The following is an 18,175-nucleotide window of genomic DNA, read 5'->3' on the forward strand; positions in this document are numbered from 1 at the left end:
TAGCTTGCCTGTTCCAAACAACTACCTCTAAAACGGTAAGCACTTATTTCCACAAACCTCCCCCACTTAAACTACATTCATAACCAATAAAACACAATTAGTCATGCAAAAAGATATGTATACACTGATAACATCCGCATGCCACCAAAACTACAAATTATAAAAAAGAAATTACTAATGATAAAAGCACATTCTATTCTGTTTAAATTGCACAGAGCAGAACTTATATTTTAACTGATAACTCTCAACAAGTTAGTATAAATCTTATGGCTTTTATTTAGTTTTATAAACCTTACAATTTGTAGATAACTCTCTAGAAAGATTTTTAATTAAATGCATTAAAATTAAGCTCTTAGCTAAATATAAAATATGATACATAATACAGTACAATATAAAAAAATAACTCAGCCAGGGAGAACACATATCTCCCATTTGCTCACCCTCTCCTTTAAGGAGATAATACCTCTCCCATACAAACCAAAAAGGTTCTGATTCACTGGAATGCTACAGATCTCAAGGAACCCCAGTACTACAGGAAGAAGCCAAAGTGATAACGCAGGAACTCCTGGAGATCTGCTGATTAACACACATAAAAATAGGTATCTCTACTATCTAAATTTTTACAAAGAATGCATATTACACTTTTACAATTATGAAAGATTTATTTTTTTTAAAGATTTTATGTATTTATTTGAGAGAGAGCACAGATAGTGAAAGAGAGCACAAGCGGGGAGGAGAGGGAGAAGCGAGCCCCTATAATGTGGGGCTCGATTCCAGAACTCTGGGATCATGACCCGAGCAGAAGGTAGACACTTAACAGACTGAGCCACCCAGGCTCCCCAATTATGAAAGATTTATTGTCATTTTTAAGTGGTAAGTTTAATAAGGTATATCCTTCTTTTTTTTTTTTTTTTTTTTTTTGAGGAAAAGACAGATTTAGAAATTCCTGCCTGAGGAATATACCTTAAACATTAAATTCCACAAAAAGCAAATTAATGAGGTTGTAAAGGGTTCCAGGCAGAGGCACAAAGCCCTAACTAACAAACACCATATTTTAAGAGTAAGAACTGTGTACTTCTCCTCCACAGCTCTGTCTACAGAAAAAGCACTGCAGTCTTTATATAAAACCAGAGCTCCAGAAGTTCTCTGGAGTCCCCTGGAAGTCCCTCTATATAGCACCTACAAAACCTCAAACAGCAGGAAGCCTAAACATTTGGTAAATCTTTCCCCAACCCTTCTTACTAAATATTAAAAATATATTCCCCTCCTGAGCAGATTCTCTAGACACAACTGAATAGTGAGTGATGCCTTTTTGGCCCCAGGTCAACCTCCACTCTTTGTGTGCTATATACAGAGGGAGAATAAACCATCTATCTATAATTCAATCAGAAATGTTTATGAACATAACAAGAAAAATCAATCTTTTATCTTTTAATGGTACAAAAATGCACTGTCAAGTAAGGTAGTCAGTAGCCAGATGTGGCCATTCAGCATGTGAAATATGGCTAATTTGAATTGAGAAACTCTGTAAGTATAAAATACACACTGATTTCATACTTTGTAGGAAGAATGTAAAATATTTCATTGATATTTTTATATTAATTGGTATTGAGATAAAAATTTTAATATATTAGGTTAAATAAGATATATTATTAAAACTACTTTCACCTGTTTCTTTTAACCTTATTCAATGTGCCTACCAGATAATTTTAAATACATGCATGGTTCACATTATATTTCTATTGGACGGTGCTGGTCTATAAACTAGTGATCAGTCATAAGCTCTTATGAAACTATTTCTATGTCAACCTTTCATGACTATGTAGCATCATAAAATCTAGTCATTACAATAGCCTAACCAAAATTCCCTTTCTCCCTGATTTGCAAAGTAGATTATATTCATATTCAGGTTCCTTCCTTTCTGATACCTCCATTCAGTCTTAAAATGTTGAATAAATTTTATAATATTTCACCTCCTCTACCCTACCTCTGCCAACCAAGTTACTGGCCTTAAAATATTCATCTTTTATCTCTAATGAGTACTGTACATAGAGAAGAGGAGGCTGAGAATTTTTCCTAAAAGGGTGTCCAGATTATCTCTAACAAGCAGTATGTGGTAGTGTTAGAGTTTGGTATATAGAATCGAATACCCCTAGCATGAACCCTGCCTCTCATGCAAAGCATTATAGCTCATCTCCCTTGTCTGTAACAAGGATAAATATTATTACCACTTAACATTAAGTTAATATTTCATTTAACTAATAGTTACTATTAAAATATCAATACCATATGCTGTTGTAAGGTAATAAAAGAAAAGCATTTAGAACAGGACCTGGAACTTCAATATTAATAAGTATTAGCTATTATCATTATTATTTTCTTTTCTGACTTGCTTCCTGAACCTATCATTCTTCTCTTCTATTTCTGGCTGCCCTATCGACAGGTTCTCTCCTTATTCAAGCCTGTAGCATATCTAATAAAATGTAAAAAATACAGAACAGCAGATGGAGCAGAAGGCATTTGGTCTGACAAAAACAAAGAATTCCAAACACAACAGCCCATAAGAAAGTGTACTTCATCACATAACAGAAAGATTTCTCACTATGAGAAACAGAAACAGCCAAGCTAATTCTGGGACCCTGTAAAAGTTCTCTTCAAGGGACTGGACAGATGTTCCTCAAGCTTCCCTTTAATCATCTATGTTCCTGTCAAGGGATCCAACCCAGATGTTAAAATCTAGAACCTATCCCATTGACAGTACTCAGCAAATCTAAAATTATACATTCTTTGTGGCACTTTGACTCAGCTACTGATTCATGTCTGTACACCTAAAAAATCAATAAGCTCCCATCTGCAACTATTAGAGAGCCCAAGTTTAGTCTTTCATCACATTGTAATGCAAGTAAAAAATCTGTCCACTCTTACCTCAAGGCTCAAAAAGCAGAAGATATACAAGAAAAAGTCAAAATACTCACTTTGTCACTCGGGGCATACCAAGTCTCATGGACTTCAAGCAGATTCAGGGGGGAAGCTCTTTTACTTAAACCACAATCTGGGTCAGCTGAACCTCTCATTACCTTTTTCATATTCTGTCATACACTATAGACATTTGCATTATATATTTTGTTTCTTCCCCAATTACACAGAAAGTATCCTAAAGGCAAGGACTCTATCTTCCTGAATTCAAAAGTCTACAACCCTGGTTCTGACATATTGGATACTCAAGTATTTGTCAAGCTGGATTGAATCTATAGTTATAAAAAATATATTATTTACCTTTGTGAAGTCTTCAGTTTTTAAAACATTTTCATGTGATTTCAGGTGATTGTCCCAACAATCTTATAGTCACATCCAAGACCCAATCTCATTTTTCATGAAGTACCTTAACTTAAGCTCAGAAGTCAAAGTAATTCAAAATTATTCACTTTTGTATGTTTTAAATATGCAAACTTTAAGTCCAAGACTATACTGGTCATTGGTGACAAACCCAGAACTGCACTGAACTGTATCACACCACACCACACTAGAGCCTTTTTCAGAGAGAACCAGTAGAGGAAGGAGGAAGACAAAAGAAGAGACAGTGACAACATCAAGTTTGGGTAACTAAATAAAATTAAATTGCTTTTCACATTTCATTTTTCCTATTTTTTTAAAGTCTCAGTTTTATTTTCCTTCCAAATAGTTTCTTTCTGTTAAGTTTCTTCCTTTATTTTCACATAATTAATTGTATGTTCCTCATCAAAATTATACTCAATCTCAAATAAGCCAATCTATGTTTTAAAAGTTATGTAATTTTGTAAATACGGTTCTTTATTCTGTCTTAATGAGTGTATTTAACTATTCATTTGAATTCAGCAGTATTCTCTGAAATGGCTTTTGTTCAATTTTTATCTCTCTAAAAATAACCTACTATATAAGTCCACATTCTGCTGATACTCCCACTTAGACTCATGTGAGGAAAGAACCAGCAGTTTCTCTCTAGAAGTACCTACAATGAGCAATCAAATCAACATTAGCTGACATCCAACATTCTAAGAGCAAAGTTAACTTGCTACCTTTGTACTCCTGAGTTCATTTTTAGAATGTCCTATAAATCTATTTAATCAATGACTTAATGTAATTCACTCAATTTCTTTGAGTCTGTTTCCTCATGTATAAGAAAACTGGTCTAGGGCTTTGGAATTTCTTTAAGATCTGAAGAGTTCCGGAGTCTGGAGATATAAAACCAAGTTTATTTATCTTCTAAAAGTTGATTTCTTTTGTGTTTTTTTTTTTAAGATTTTATTTATTTGTGAGAGAGAGCAAGAGAAAAGAGAGAGAGGGCACAAGCAGGCAGAGGGGCAGCGGGAAAGAGAGAAACAGACTCACTGCTGAGAAGGGAACCCGACATGCGGCTCCATTCCAGGACCACGGGATCATGACCTGAGCCAAAGGCAGAAGCTTGACTGACTGAGCCAGCCAGACACTCCTAAAAGTTGATTTCTTAAACTAATGTACATATTTGTATCTTTTCTACCCACTGTACTTGAAGGTAAGAACCATATATTTTTGTAACCTTATCCCTTTGAACATGGTGGTATATACCTATAGATATGTTTCATTTGCTCTTCTGCCTGAAATTGTTAAATTGTTAACTTTGGCAGAAGACTTTCTGAATTTCCTTACCTGTGATTCAACCACAAATAACTACAATTTTAAAACAAATTCTGAGAAAATAACACTGCAAAATTATGATTAGAATCCAAGTTAGGTTATTGTAGCCCAAGACTGATATTCAGCATAACTAACATCTGCAGAGGAGATGGCAATTAATTGAGAAAGGGAGTTTGGCCCCAAACCTTGCTCATAGCCATTGTTTTTCATAACCTTTATAGCCAATCCCTGACTGACTAACTGAAAACCAGACCTCAAAATGACATCCACATCCCTAGATCATAAAGCTACAGAAAGGAAACATGAGGGGAGCACTAACAAGAATGTATCTTTAACTTCTGATTTATCATAATAGAACTTTCTCCAATAATTAAGAGATTTACCAAATTTGTTTTTAGACAGGGTTAAAGTCAATTTCCTATTAGAGTAAAATTTAAAGAAATATTTTTGAAAACAATTTGAAGTAAAATTTGAAGAAAAACATAGATGTAAGATTTTACAGATTTCCAGTCAACTTGTAATAATAGCAGCATTAGCTCAAATTTAAATTTAAAAACTATTATCCCCCTAAGTAGTTTTAGCAGATGCCTGAGCCTTGATAAAAATCAATAAACTATGTTTGGAATACACGTATATCTGTAAAATTAAATATAGAAACAAGCTGATAAAAATCATTTAACTGTGTATAGAGTAGAAAAACTAAAAAGGTTCCGAAAAACTTAACGAAGAGTCACATACAATCATCACATCTGCATGCAGTTAAACATATGGCACTCCAGTTTCGGGAATCCTGAGCTCACCAAAACTTTTACAACTAAATTTGGGTTACTTGGGGTGAGGGAAAGAGATGCGAAAGGGGAGTGGAGCCTTTAAAAACCCCTATTTTGACTAAATCTGCAGCTGTAATTACAGCTGTTCTGAAGCTTTCTTAGAACTGCCTAATTACATTTTTTTTAAAATAATAACAACCAAAAGTAGGCTTAACGAACTGAAGAATGATAGAAGGACTTCACAGTTAAAAGCTATTTTTTATATAAAATTAATTTCCTATTGTTTTTGCTCCGCAACTAATACATAAAAATTGTTATATAAGTCCAAGAAGCTTTCTCAGTTTCCTTGGGTTTTGGAATTTTTAATTTTTTAACATTAAAAAGCACATTAGAAAGTACACTGCACTTCTTTCTTCTGGTAAATTTGCAGAAACTCTCATTTTATGTTTCTTCTCCTTCCCTATGCCATCTATTTTATGCAACTATGAGACCAATGACACCAACTACACATAGGTATGATATTAATAAACAGCACAAGCCTTTTGCTATCATTCTAAACATACTGTAGTTCCCCCTACTTTTCCACAGGGTATACATTTCAAGGCCCCCAGTGGACTGAAATCACAAATTGCACCAAACCCTATATATATACTATGTTTGTTCCTATACATGTATACCTATGATAAAGTTTAATTTATAAATTAGACACAGTAAGAAATTAGCAACAATAACTAAAAACAAAATAGAGTAATTATAATATGCTATAATAAAAATACCATGAATGTGCTTTCTCTTTCTAAAAATATCTTATCACCCCTCTTCTTGTAATGATGTGAGATGATACAATGCCTACATGATGAGATAAAGTGAAGTGAATGACACAGGCATTGTGACATAGCGTTAGGCTACTTACTGACCTTCTAACATCAGAAGGAGTATCATCTGCTTCTAGACTATGGTTGACTGTGGGTAACTGAAACTGTGAAAAGGAAAACTATGGGTAAGGGGAACTACTGTATTCTCTAATGGTATACTTACTGAAAAGAGTTAAATCATGCAGCAACACAAATGAAGTTATATACCTTTTAAGACTCACTTTGTGTTATATTTTAGATATGACTGGCATCTCTGTTAATTCCCTGGAATAACTATTCATTCAAAAAGATAACATTTGAAAATCACAACTCTGATTCCAGTTGAAGATGGTGACAAGATCCTGAACTCACCTCTTCCTAGAGGCATAAATGTACATCTAAACATGAAACAAGTCCCTCTGAAAGAAATCTAGAAACTAGCTGAGTAACTACTACACATAGGACAAATAAAAAACATAACACTGAATGGGTAGGAAAGGCTGAGAAACACTTTCCATAAACCCCACTCCCGGCACAGCAACATACAACTGGGAGAGAATTCACAACTACCAACTTCTCCCTGAAGAGTAAAGATTTTCTGGGGTGCCTGGGTGGCTCAGTTGGTTAAGCATCCAGCTCTTGGTTTTGGCTCAGGTCATGATCTCAGGGTCATGAGACTGAGCCCCACATGGGACTCCAGTGCTGAGATTCTTTCCCTCTTCCTCTCCCTCCCCTTCTGTCCTTCCCCTGCTGGTGTGCCCACTTGTGTATGCTCTCTCTCAAATAAATAAATAAAATCTTAAAAAAAAAAAAAAAAAAGACTAAAGGGTTTCAACCCAATATCTAGTGCCACTTTTAAGACTTCCAACTCAGATGGGCCCCCAAAACATCTAGCTCTGAAAGCCAATGGGGCTTGTGTCCACAAGACCCAAAAACTATAGCAAACAAAGAAATAGTTCTTGGTGGGCTCCACAGACTCATGGCTATGCCCCCAAGGCTCAGCACAGAGACAACAGACAAAAGTGCCCACCTACCATTCTTTTCTGAAATAGGCCTATTTGCATATCTTAAAAGGTGCAGCCTGATGGCCAAGTTTCTCATTTAACACACATCTAGGGACAGATTGTAATCCTCTCCTGAAACCAGGAAGGCCAGTGGGCACCATCTTTGCATTCTCTCTCTGCCCAGCTCCCACTCACTGGTATCTTCCTGAAAGGAATTTATGTACACATCCAGTGCTGGCTTTTGCAGCTGCTGCCCAAAGGACACACCCCTTGATAGTCTAACTCTGATGGCCAGCCAGGCCTGCATTAGCAGACTCAACAGGATTGTAGCAAACAAATAAATAGTTCTTAGGTGGCTATCTCCCCAGGGCTCAATGCACAGGGAACAGACATAAACACCCATCTCCCAGTCATTCCCAGAAAGAGACCTATTTACATACTTAAAAAGCTGCTGCCAGAGGATGAGACTTCTAATTTAGCACACATGTATAGAGAGATGTCGATCCTCCATGAAAACTGGGAAACCAGCAGACACCATCTCTGCTTTCTCCCAGGAGATCACAACAAATCACACATAGCTTCCTGGAAGAAGACTGTACACACATCTGGCACTATGAGTACTATGGCTGCCATCCAGGGAATGCACTCCTTGATTGCTTGGTTCTGGCAGCCTGCAGGGATTGCACTCACAGGTCCCACAAGACAGTAGTAAACAAAGAAACAGTTCTTAACTGGCTAACCCCCAGGGCTCAGAACAGACAGAGGAGACAGAAACACCCAGATCCCAGTTTCCCTAGAACACATCTACTTGCATACTTTGAAAGCTGCTACCTGAGGGTCCAGCTTTCATTTAGCCTGCATACAGGTGGATGACTGATCCTCCACTTGGGGACAGAAAGATTTTTGCATACTCTCAGCTGCTGGGAGCCATGAAGATGGCAGCTTGGACAATTACAAAGCTGTGAGAGACAACCAAGAGCTGGGCCAGGCTGGGGCGCCTGGGTGGCGCAGTCGTTAAGCGTCTGCCTCCGGCTCAGGGCATGATCCTGGCATTCTGGGATCGAGCCCCACATCAGGCTCCTCCGCTGGGAGCCTGTTTCTTCCTCTCCCACTCCCCCTGCTTGTGTTCCCTCTCTCGCTGGCTGTCTCTCTCTCTCTGTCAAATAAATAAATTAAATCTTAAAAAAGAAAGAAAGAAAGAAAAAAAGAACACAGATCAGAGCAGAAATAAATGAAACTGAAACTATAAAGACAATAGAAAAAATAATGAAACTAAGAACTGGTTTTTTGAGGAGATAAACAAAATAGACATTTGGCTAGACTAACCAAGAAAAGTGTGAAAGAACTCAAATAAAATTATAAATGAATAAGGAAACACTACAAATGGTATCACACATATATAAAGGATCATAAGAGACTACTACAAACAATTACATACAACAAATTGGACAGCCTAAGAAAGGGACAAATTCTTAGAAATACACCAACCTATCAAGACTGAATCATGAAGTAATAGAAAATCTGAACAGGCCAATTACTAGTAAGAAGATTTAATCAGTAATCAAAAACCTTCCTACAAAAAAAGTCAGGACCAGATGGCTTCACTGGTAAATTCTATCAAACATTTAAAGAAGAATTATTATCAATCTTTTCAAACTCTTCCAAAAATTTGAAGGGAATATTTTCAAATTCATTTTATGAAGCCAGCATTATCCTTGTAAACAAAACCAAGCAAAGACACTACAAAAAGGAAACCTACAGGACAATATCCCTGATGAATATGAATGCAAAAATCCTCAACAAAATATTAGAAACAGAATTCAACAACACATTAAAAGAATCATACACCATGATCAAGTGAGTTTTATCCTTGGGATGCAAGGACGGTTCGATACAGGCAAATCAGTAAATGTAATACCACACACAAAATGAAGGGTAAAAATCATATGGGGGACCTGGGTGCTTAGTTGAGGACCCAACTCTTGATTTTGGCTCAGGTCATGATGTCAGGGTTGTGAGATCAAGCCCACATCAAGCTCTAACACTAGGCATAGAGCCTGCTTAAGATTCTCTCTCTCCCTCTGCCCTTCCCCACCTACCCCCCCCAAATCATATCATCTCAACAGATGAAGAAAACATTTAACAAAATTCAACATTCTTTCATGATTAAAAACTCTCAACGAAGTGAATGTAGTGGGAACATACCTCAACATAATAAAGGCCACATATAACAAATCCATAGCTAACATCATACTCAACAGTGAAAAGCTGAAAGTTATTCTTCTAAGATCAGGAACAAGACAAGAATGCTCACTCTCACCACTTTCATTCAACACAGTACTGGCAATCCTAGCCAGAGCCAGTAAAAAGAAATAAGACATTCAAATTGGAAAGGAGTTAGTAAACTCACTATCTGCAGATGACATGTTATATATAGAAAATACTAAGACTCCACCAAAAAACTGTTAGAATCAATCAACAAATTCAGTAAAGATGCAGGATACAAAATCAATACACAAATATCAGTTGTGTTTATATACACTAACAACAAACTAGTAGAAAGAATAAATAAGAAAATCCCATTCACAACTGCATCAAAAAAATACTTAGGAATAAATTTAGCAAAGGAGGTAAAAGATATGTACATGAAAACTATAAGGCTGATGAAAGAAACTGAAGACACAAATAAATGGAAATCACAAATAAATCTGTGCTCACAGATTAGAAGAATATTGTTATAATGTCCAAATACCCTAAAGCAATCTACAAATTCAGTGCAATCCCTATCAAAATTCCAACGGCATTTTTCTGAGAACTAGAACCAATAATCCTAAAATCTGTACTGAACCACAAAAGACCCCAAATAGCCATAGCAATCCTGAGAAAGAACAAAGCTAGAGGCCTCACACTTCCTAACTTAAATTATACTACAAAGCTACAGTAATCAAAACAGTACAATGCTGGAATTAAAACAGATATACAAATCAATGAAACAAAAGAGAGAGCTCAGAAATAAACTCATGCACATACAGTTAATCAACTCTTGCATATATGGTCAATTAATATTTGACAAGCCAAGAATATACAATGGGAAAAGGACTGTCTCTTCAAGAAATGGTGCTGGGAAAACTGGACAGCAAGAGCCAAAGAATGAAATTGGGCCCCTATCTTACAACACAGACAAAAATCAACTCAAAATGACCTGAAACTGTAAAACTTTTAGAAGATAATATAGGGGGTAAGCTTCTTGACATCAGTCTTGAGAATGATTTTTTCAATTTCAAAACACAAAAAGTAAAGGTGACAAAAACACAATAAACAAATGGGACAATACCAAACTAAAAAAAGCTTCTGGGCAGCAGGGAGCAGCAGCAGCTCTTCCTGCCCATGAGCCTGTCCCTGTGCTTCAATAAAACTACCATTTTGGGGAAAAAAAAAACAAAAAAACAAAAAAACAAAAAACTAAAACTTCTGCACAGCAAGGGAAATCATCAACAAAATGAAGAGAAAGCCTACAGAACGAGAAAAAATATTTTCTAACCATATACTTGATAAGGGTTAATATCCAAAATACACAAAGAACCCATACTACTGAATAGCAATAAATAAATAAATAGATAGATAATTAAATACATCTGATTTAAAAACTGACATTTTTCCATAGAAGACCACAAATGGCTATCAGGGATGTGAAAAGGCAGGTCAGCATCACTAGTCATCACCAATTGCAAATCAAAACTATAATGAGATACCACCTCACACCTGTTAAAATGGCTATCACAAAAAAAAGAAACGTTATTTAACAAGTGTTGATGAGGATATGGACAAAAGGGAACCCGTGTTCACTGCTGGTGGCAATGTAAACTGATGCAGCATACCATGGAGAACGTATGGAGGTTTCCTCAAAAAATCAAAAATAGAATTACCCAAATGATCTAGACATCTCTCTTCTCAGTATACACCCTAAGGAAATGGAAACAGGATCAGTGCACTCCCATGTTCACTGCACTATTATTCACAGTAGCTGAGATACGGAAACAACCTAAGTATCCATTCACAGATGAATGGATAAAGATGTGGGGTATATATATATATATGCATATACATATATGTGTATATATGCAATATTATTCAGCCATGAGAAAAAAAGAAATCTGCCATTTCCAACAATTTGAATAAATCTTAAGAGCATTATACTAAGTGAAATAAGCCAGACAGAGAAAATACTGCATGGTATCACTTATACATGGAATCTACCCCCCGCCCCCCCAAAAAAAATCAAACTCATACATACAGAAGGTAGAAGAGTGGCTGTCAGGGACTGGGTGGTGTGGGAAATAGGAAGAGGTTGGTAAAGGAGTATAGACTTTTAGTTATCAGATGTACAAAGTCTGAGAATCTAATAATGTAAAGCATGGTTACTATAGTTGATAACACTGCACTATATAATTACTAAGAAAGAACATATGAAGTCATGATGTATACTTTAAATATTTTATAATATTTGTCAATTATACCTCAATAAAGCTGAAAAAAAAACTAAAAAAATCACAAATCCATGGAACTTTTTAAATAACTGATTTGTTAATTTTTAAAATGTCCTAAATGAGATTTTGCATTGCATGTTTTTATTTCTCTCCATGGGTAGCAGGAATCTCTATAAAAACATCAAGAATAAATGAAAAGAGGCACCTTGATGGCTCAGTTGGTTAAGTGTCTGCCTTTGGCTCAGATCATGATCTCAGGGTACGCAGAGTCTGCTTCTCCCTCTGCCCCTCCTGCTTGTGTTCTCTCTCTCTCTATTTATAAATAAATAAAATCTTTTTTTAAAAAAAAAGCAAATGAAGATAATTGAAAGATATGAAGGCTATAAAAGATACTTCCCAGAAAATAAAGCAAGCTATGGTAGTGATACTTGTATCATATCACCAAATGTTACAAATGGAGGAGATTGAGATTTAAGCAGCATAGTAATATATGAGGTAGAAAAGATTCTCACCAGTGCCTTACTATTTAGTTGTAGATAAATCTTATCTCTAACTTCCTCTGAATATCAAAAAAAGAAAGCCACATTATGGAAATATTCGTGATATTCTGCAAACAAAAAAAAATACATAGCTTTCTCATAACTTATGGGAAAGTGCTTAACTATGCATGACAATAGTAAAATATTGATTATATCTGACCCATTTACCCTCACAGCTTCACAGTAAATCAAATATATTTTTCACAGTTATGGTAAGTACATCCATGTAGAAATAGCAGATATGCCATTCTTCATATATTTTTTTTTTCCAACTCAAGCTGTTTTGAAAAGTACAAGGTCTATGGTGAGCTTGATTAGGAAAAAATGAGAAATTTGCCTTTCCTTCTATATTCTGAAAAATTAGAATGAAATGTCCCAATAATCCTAAATATGGTGGCCAAATATTCATACTTTCTCAATGTCTGGATAGGCCAAAGTCTTCTTTGGATGCTAACTAAGGCACCCTTGTATTTAAATTAAAAGCTAAGTAAGCATTACAAAAGGAACACAGGAAGCCACAAAGCAAGAGGCAAACTATCAGATAATAAAAGGATTTATGCATTCAAAGAGGACAAGGATAATGTAATTTCAAAGCACAGATTATATTTACAGGAGAATGGATTCACCTATAGTCAGAAAGTACCTCATAAAGGCAAAGAAATCACTTGAAGCACCAAACTCAAGAATAACAATGTTAAAGTACCGGCTGCTAGAAACCAGTAATGCATTAAATAGATACAAGAGAAGAGATGATCCATTTCGTCACAGGCTGAGCTCCCTGAAAGCACAGGTAGGCTTTGGAAGGTTAGCCGCAAATACCAATGTTCACAAACCAGCTATCAAAAATAATTTCATTTGACTTCTACTAGAATCATCACAGAAAGACAGGGCAAAATAAAAAAAAATCAATTGCAATTTAAGTTGAAGATGTGTCATTATCTAAAATACCTGCTACAAAACTCTATTTGAATCTCCCTTCCAGCCATATGTCTACTTTGAAGCTTTTCGTTATCATACACTACAATTTCCTCTACTGCAGAGCACCTACATAATAGAATCCAAAACACAATACGAAGAAGGCAGGAAGCAAAGACTAAGAGAACCTTCTGAATCTACAAAATACTTAATTCCTTGTTCTTAATAGTTTCATAAAGATATTACCTCTGAGATCAAGAGCTAAAAGGGTCTAAAATCATGACCCGGATAAAGGGCCCTTATAGTAGTGGCGGGGGTGCAGGAGGAGAAGACTGGAAGAGCCAATGATAGAGAAATCTACTGTGTAGACAGTAAACACCTGAGAATTTTGCATTGGTCCTCTCATGTCCTTGACTGACCCCCACAGCTGCTTCTCCTCAAACTTCTTGAAAAAATCTGTCCAATGGCTACTTAGCTACAAGATCAATTTTCTGAGAGCCATCCTTGACCAACTAGTCCCCAAACTAGTTGAACTATGCCTAACACCTTCTGCTAATGCCCTATAAATTCTGCCATCCTTCCTCGAGTTAGAACTCTCCTTCAGAACATTTTCTAATACAACCTCATGCTCACAGTGCTCTGGTTAATTTTCTTTCAAACTATGAGAAGTTCTAGGAGGTCAACATAGCAGGAACTGGCTTCAGTTTTTATTTTCTTGATGGGTTTCAAGTAACTGTGGGCACTACTATATATATATCTCCTATATATAATCACCAGGGAAATCGGCAACAGAAAAGCAATGCTTCTACTGGTCATTTAAAAAAATAATAAAGACAAAGACAAACATTTATTAAGCACCTAACTATACTGCTATGCACTTTTATGTAACTGATTCTATTAAATCTTCATTACAACCCTTGGAATAAATATTCTTATGTTCATTCTACAGATGAGAAATCAGAAACTTAGTTTAAGAAACTAAGTGGCAAACACAGGATTTAAACCCAAATATCCCAGGGCAATTCTTTCCACTTCACAAAGCCACCAGCTACATTGCCTTAACTCCAATTATTGTCTATAAGAAAGAACGGCAATCTTTTTGAGCTCCCTGTGTTCTGTTAGGTCTACTTACTTGCTTTTTCAATCTTTAAGAAAGCCTCTATGCTTTAAATTTTTCTTCATGTAATTCTTCTATTGTTTTCACTTCTTCCTAAACACTTACCAAAGACCCTTAAGTATCTGTGTCTTACAGCTGTCTCCCTTCAGTAATGTTAAATATAAATTTAGAGTTAAAACAATTGTACTCAATCAAAATTTCTTTAGTGGGTCTGTATTTTATGGATACTTCTCAGATTTTTCTCTATTTTTTCACATCACAGCTCAATAATTAGACTCCATTAGCATTATTGTAATTTATATATTTTAACCAATTAGAGATGATATTGCACATAAAATATTTTTAAAACCCAGGTATTATACACGTAGATTAATTAACTTTCTTTAGGGGAGGAGGTCATTTTGGCGGGAAAAAATGCCAATAAAATTGTACATAACAACAGACTTTTGCATTACCTAGAGCTAAAACATAATAAAATAGTAACTCTCATCTCAACAGACACACACACACACACACACACACATATGACAAAATCCAATATCCATTCCTGATTTGCAAAGTCTCTGCAAACTAGGAATAGATGAATTTAATCAATCTAATAAAGGGTATCTATGAAAAATCTACAATTAACATCATACTTAATTATGAAAGAATAGATGATTTCCCACTAGGATTAGAAGCAAGACTAGAATGTCCTTTCTCACCATTTCTGTTCAACATTATACTAGAGGGTCTAACCAATGAATTCAGATAAGGAAAAGAAATAAAAGGAACACAAATTGGAATGAAAGGAGTTAAAACTCTCTTCATTCACAGAAGACATTACTGTGTAGAAAATCCAGTGGAATCTACCAAAAAAAAAAAAAACCCCAAAACCAAAAAAACCCCAAAAAACAAAAAAAACTAATAGAACTAAAAAGTGAATTTAGCAAGGTTACAGGATACTGTAAAAATCAACTGCATTTTTATATATTAGCAATGAACAACTGGAAAGTGGAATTTTTTTTAAATTATGCTATTTATAAGAACATAAAAAATATAACACACTTAGGGATAAATGTGGCAAAATCTGGGAAAGATCTATATAAAAAAAACCATAAAACACTGCTAGAAGAGACTGAAATTCTAGCGGTAACTGGGTAGCTCAGTTGGTTTAATGTTCAATTTCTTGCTTTCAGCTCAGGTCATGATTTCAGGGTCATGATATCAAGCCCACAACAGGTTCCAAGCTCAGCATGGAGTCTGCCTAAGATTCTTTCCCTCCAGACGGGTGGCTCAGTCATTTAAGCATCTGCCTTCCGCTCACCATCCCAGGGTCCTGGGATAGAGTCCGCTATTGGGCTCCATGCCCTGCGGGGAGCCTGCTTCTCCCTATGCCTGCCTCTCCCTGTGCTTGTGTGCTCGCTCTCTCTGACAAATAAATAAAATCTTTAAGAAAAAAAAAGATTCTTTCCCTCTCACACCTCCTCTGCCCATCCCCCCACACATGCAAGCACTCTCTCTCAAATAAACAAATAAAATCTTAAAAAAAAAATACACTGAAAATCTAAATAAAAGGTGATAATTTATTCACGAATCAAAAGACTCAATATTGTTAAGAGGTCAATTCTCCCCAAATTAATCTATTGATAAATGCCAATTCCCCCAGATTTATGTATAAATTCGGTGAAAATCCCAGTAGGCTCTTTTTAGACATCTGCTTCTAAAACTCACATAGAAATGTAAAAAACCTAGAACAGTTGCATCATTCTAGATCCAATCAGATGAGAGAAGACACACAGAAATTGAAAAAGGAAAGTATAAAGAATCATTAACTATAACAGGGATTGGTATGACAACAATTAACTACTGAGAAGCAAAGAGAATACTAAAGAATACAAGAGCAGCTAATACTTCCTAGGGCTGAGACAGGAGTGCCTAAGCAAGAGCCTCTCCCAACTCCCTAGACGTTCCAGGGCTGAGATGAGACCTTGTTGAAGAGGGCACAGTCCTATCTCACTGAATGACAGCTAATTGTTCTGGTGTCATGTCAGTAGGACTTGCTGGAAATCTGCCTTGCGCAACTTGCCAGAAATCCATTCATAGAGGGGAACAAACTAGGGAATCAGAAATAACCCACACATATATGATCAACTGAGTTTTGACAAAAAGCGTAAAGACAACAAATCATTATGCAAAAAAAATAAACCCTTATCCAATTTTCACTTCACATAAAAAACATTAACTCTAATACATCATAGTACTATTCATAAAACCTAAAACCATGGGGCACCCAGGTGGCTCAGTGGGTTGAGTGTCCAACTCTTGATTTTGGCTCAGGTCATGATCTCAGGGTCCAGGGGATTGAGCCCCTTGTCAGGCTCCCTGCTCAGGAGGGAGTCTGCTTGTTTCCCTCTGCCCCTCCCCCTGCTTGTGCTCTCTCCCTAAAATAAATAAATCTTAAAAAAAAAAAACTTTCCAAAACAACAACAAAAAAACCCCTAAAACCATAAAACTTCCAGAAGCTATCCTAGGGGAACACCTTTGTAAACTTGCATTAGGCAAAAATATCTTAGCTACAAAAACATGATCAATATAAGAATAAATTGATAGCCTGAACTTTCATCAAAATTAAAAATTATTATTCCTCAAAAGATACTGTTAAAAGAATAAAAAGACAAGTAGGGGCGCCTGGGTGGCACAGCGGTTAAGCGTCTGCCTTCGGCTCAGGGCATGATCCCGGTGTTGTGGGATCGAGCCCCACGTCAGGCTCCTCTGCTAGGAGCCTGCTTCTTCCTCTCCCACTCCCCCTGCTTGTGTTCCCTCTCTCGCTGGCTGTCTCTATCTCTGTCAAATAAATAAATAAAATCTTTAAAAAAAAAAAAAAGGATAAAAAGACAAGCCACAATCCAGGAAAAAAACCTCTGCAAAGTATGGAATCAAAAATATAGAAACAGCATTCAAAACGTAAAAAAAAAAAAAAATCCAAAACTCAATAATGAGAAAACCCAATTAAAAAAAAAAGTAAAAGATTTGAGCAGACATTTTACCAAAGAAAATATACAAATGGTAAATAAACACAAGAAATGAGTTTCTTAGTCATTAGAGAAATGGAAATTAAAATACAAGGAGATAATAGTATACACCTATTAGAATAGCTAAGATTAAAACGAATAACCCATACCAAATATTGATAAGATATAGAGGAACTGCCATCAAGAACAAAAAATCATAAGCCACTTTGGAAAACTATCTGGCAATTTCCTAAAAATTTACACACACACCTACTGTACGATCCAGTCTTTCCACATTTAGGCATTTACCTAAGAGAAATGAAAATATACATCCATACAAAAACTTGTATATTAATGTTCATGGCAGCTTTACTTGTACGAACCAAAAACTAGAAAGAACCAAAACTGTCCATCAACAGGTAACTGGGTAAACAAACTTAGGTATTATCCATATGTGTCACTTATGGACACATATGCTGGGGACTCTGCATATGAAGGAATCGTTCAATATATGTTTTGTGATAAACAACAAAATTCCTTTAACTATTCCTTTAACATGAGCACTATGCTCATCAACAGGTAACTGGGTAAACAAACTTAGGTATTATCCATATGTGTCATTTATGGACACATATGCTGGGGACTCTGCATATGAAGGAATCGTTCAATATATGTTTTGTGATAAACAACAAAATTCCTTTAACTATTCCTTTAACATGAGCACTATGCTAAGCTTTTTCAGTAGAGGGCACTCAAGGGACACTGAAGTAAAAAGAGGCTCCACACCAGTTTACAGTAGGGACTTGGTGGGAAGTAGCGTTGGACATGTGGGTGAGGACTTCT

General features: G+C 35.9%; 1 protein-coding gene across 22 annotated transcripts in view; it reads right to left on the minus strand.

Annotated features, from left to right (window-relative positions):
• Positions 1-18,175, minus strand: part of FUT8 (fucosyltransferase 8) — a 282,852-nt gene that overhangs the window by 192,479 nt on the left and 72,198 nt on the right. The window contains exon 1 of one of the 22 annotated variants that reach the window (XM_057318409.1): positions 3,277-3,644. The exons of the other annotated variants lie outside the window; for them this stretch is intronic. The gene's annotated coding sequence lies outside the window, so the exon portion shown is untranslated. Of the gene's footprint in view, positions 1-3,276; positions 3,645-18,175 lie in introns of those variants that run through there. 22 annotated transcript variants of the gene reach the window in all.

The sequence above is a fragment of the Ursus arctos genome, unplaced genomic scaffold (genome assembly GCF_023065955.2).
Source record: "Ursus arctos isolate Adak ecotype North America unplaced genomic scaffold, UrsArc2.0 scaffold_25, whole genome shotgun sequence".
NCBI lineage: Eukaryota > Metazoa > Chordata > Mammalia > Carnivora > Ursidae > Ursus > Ursus arctos.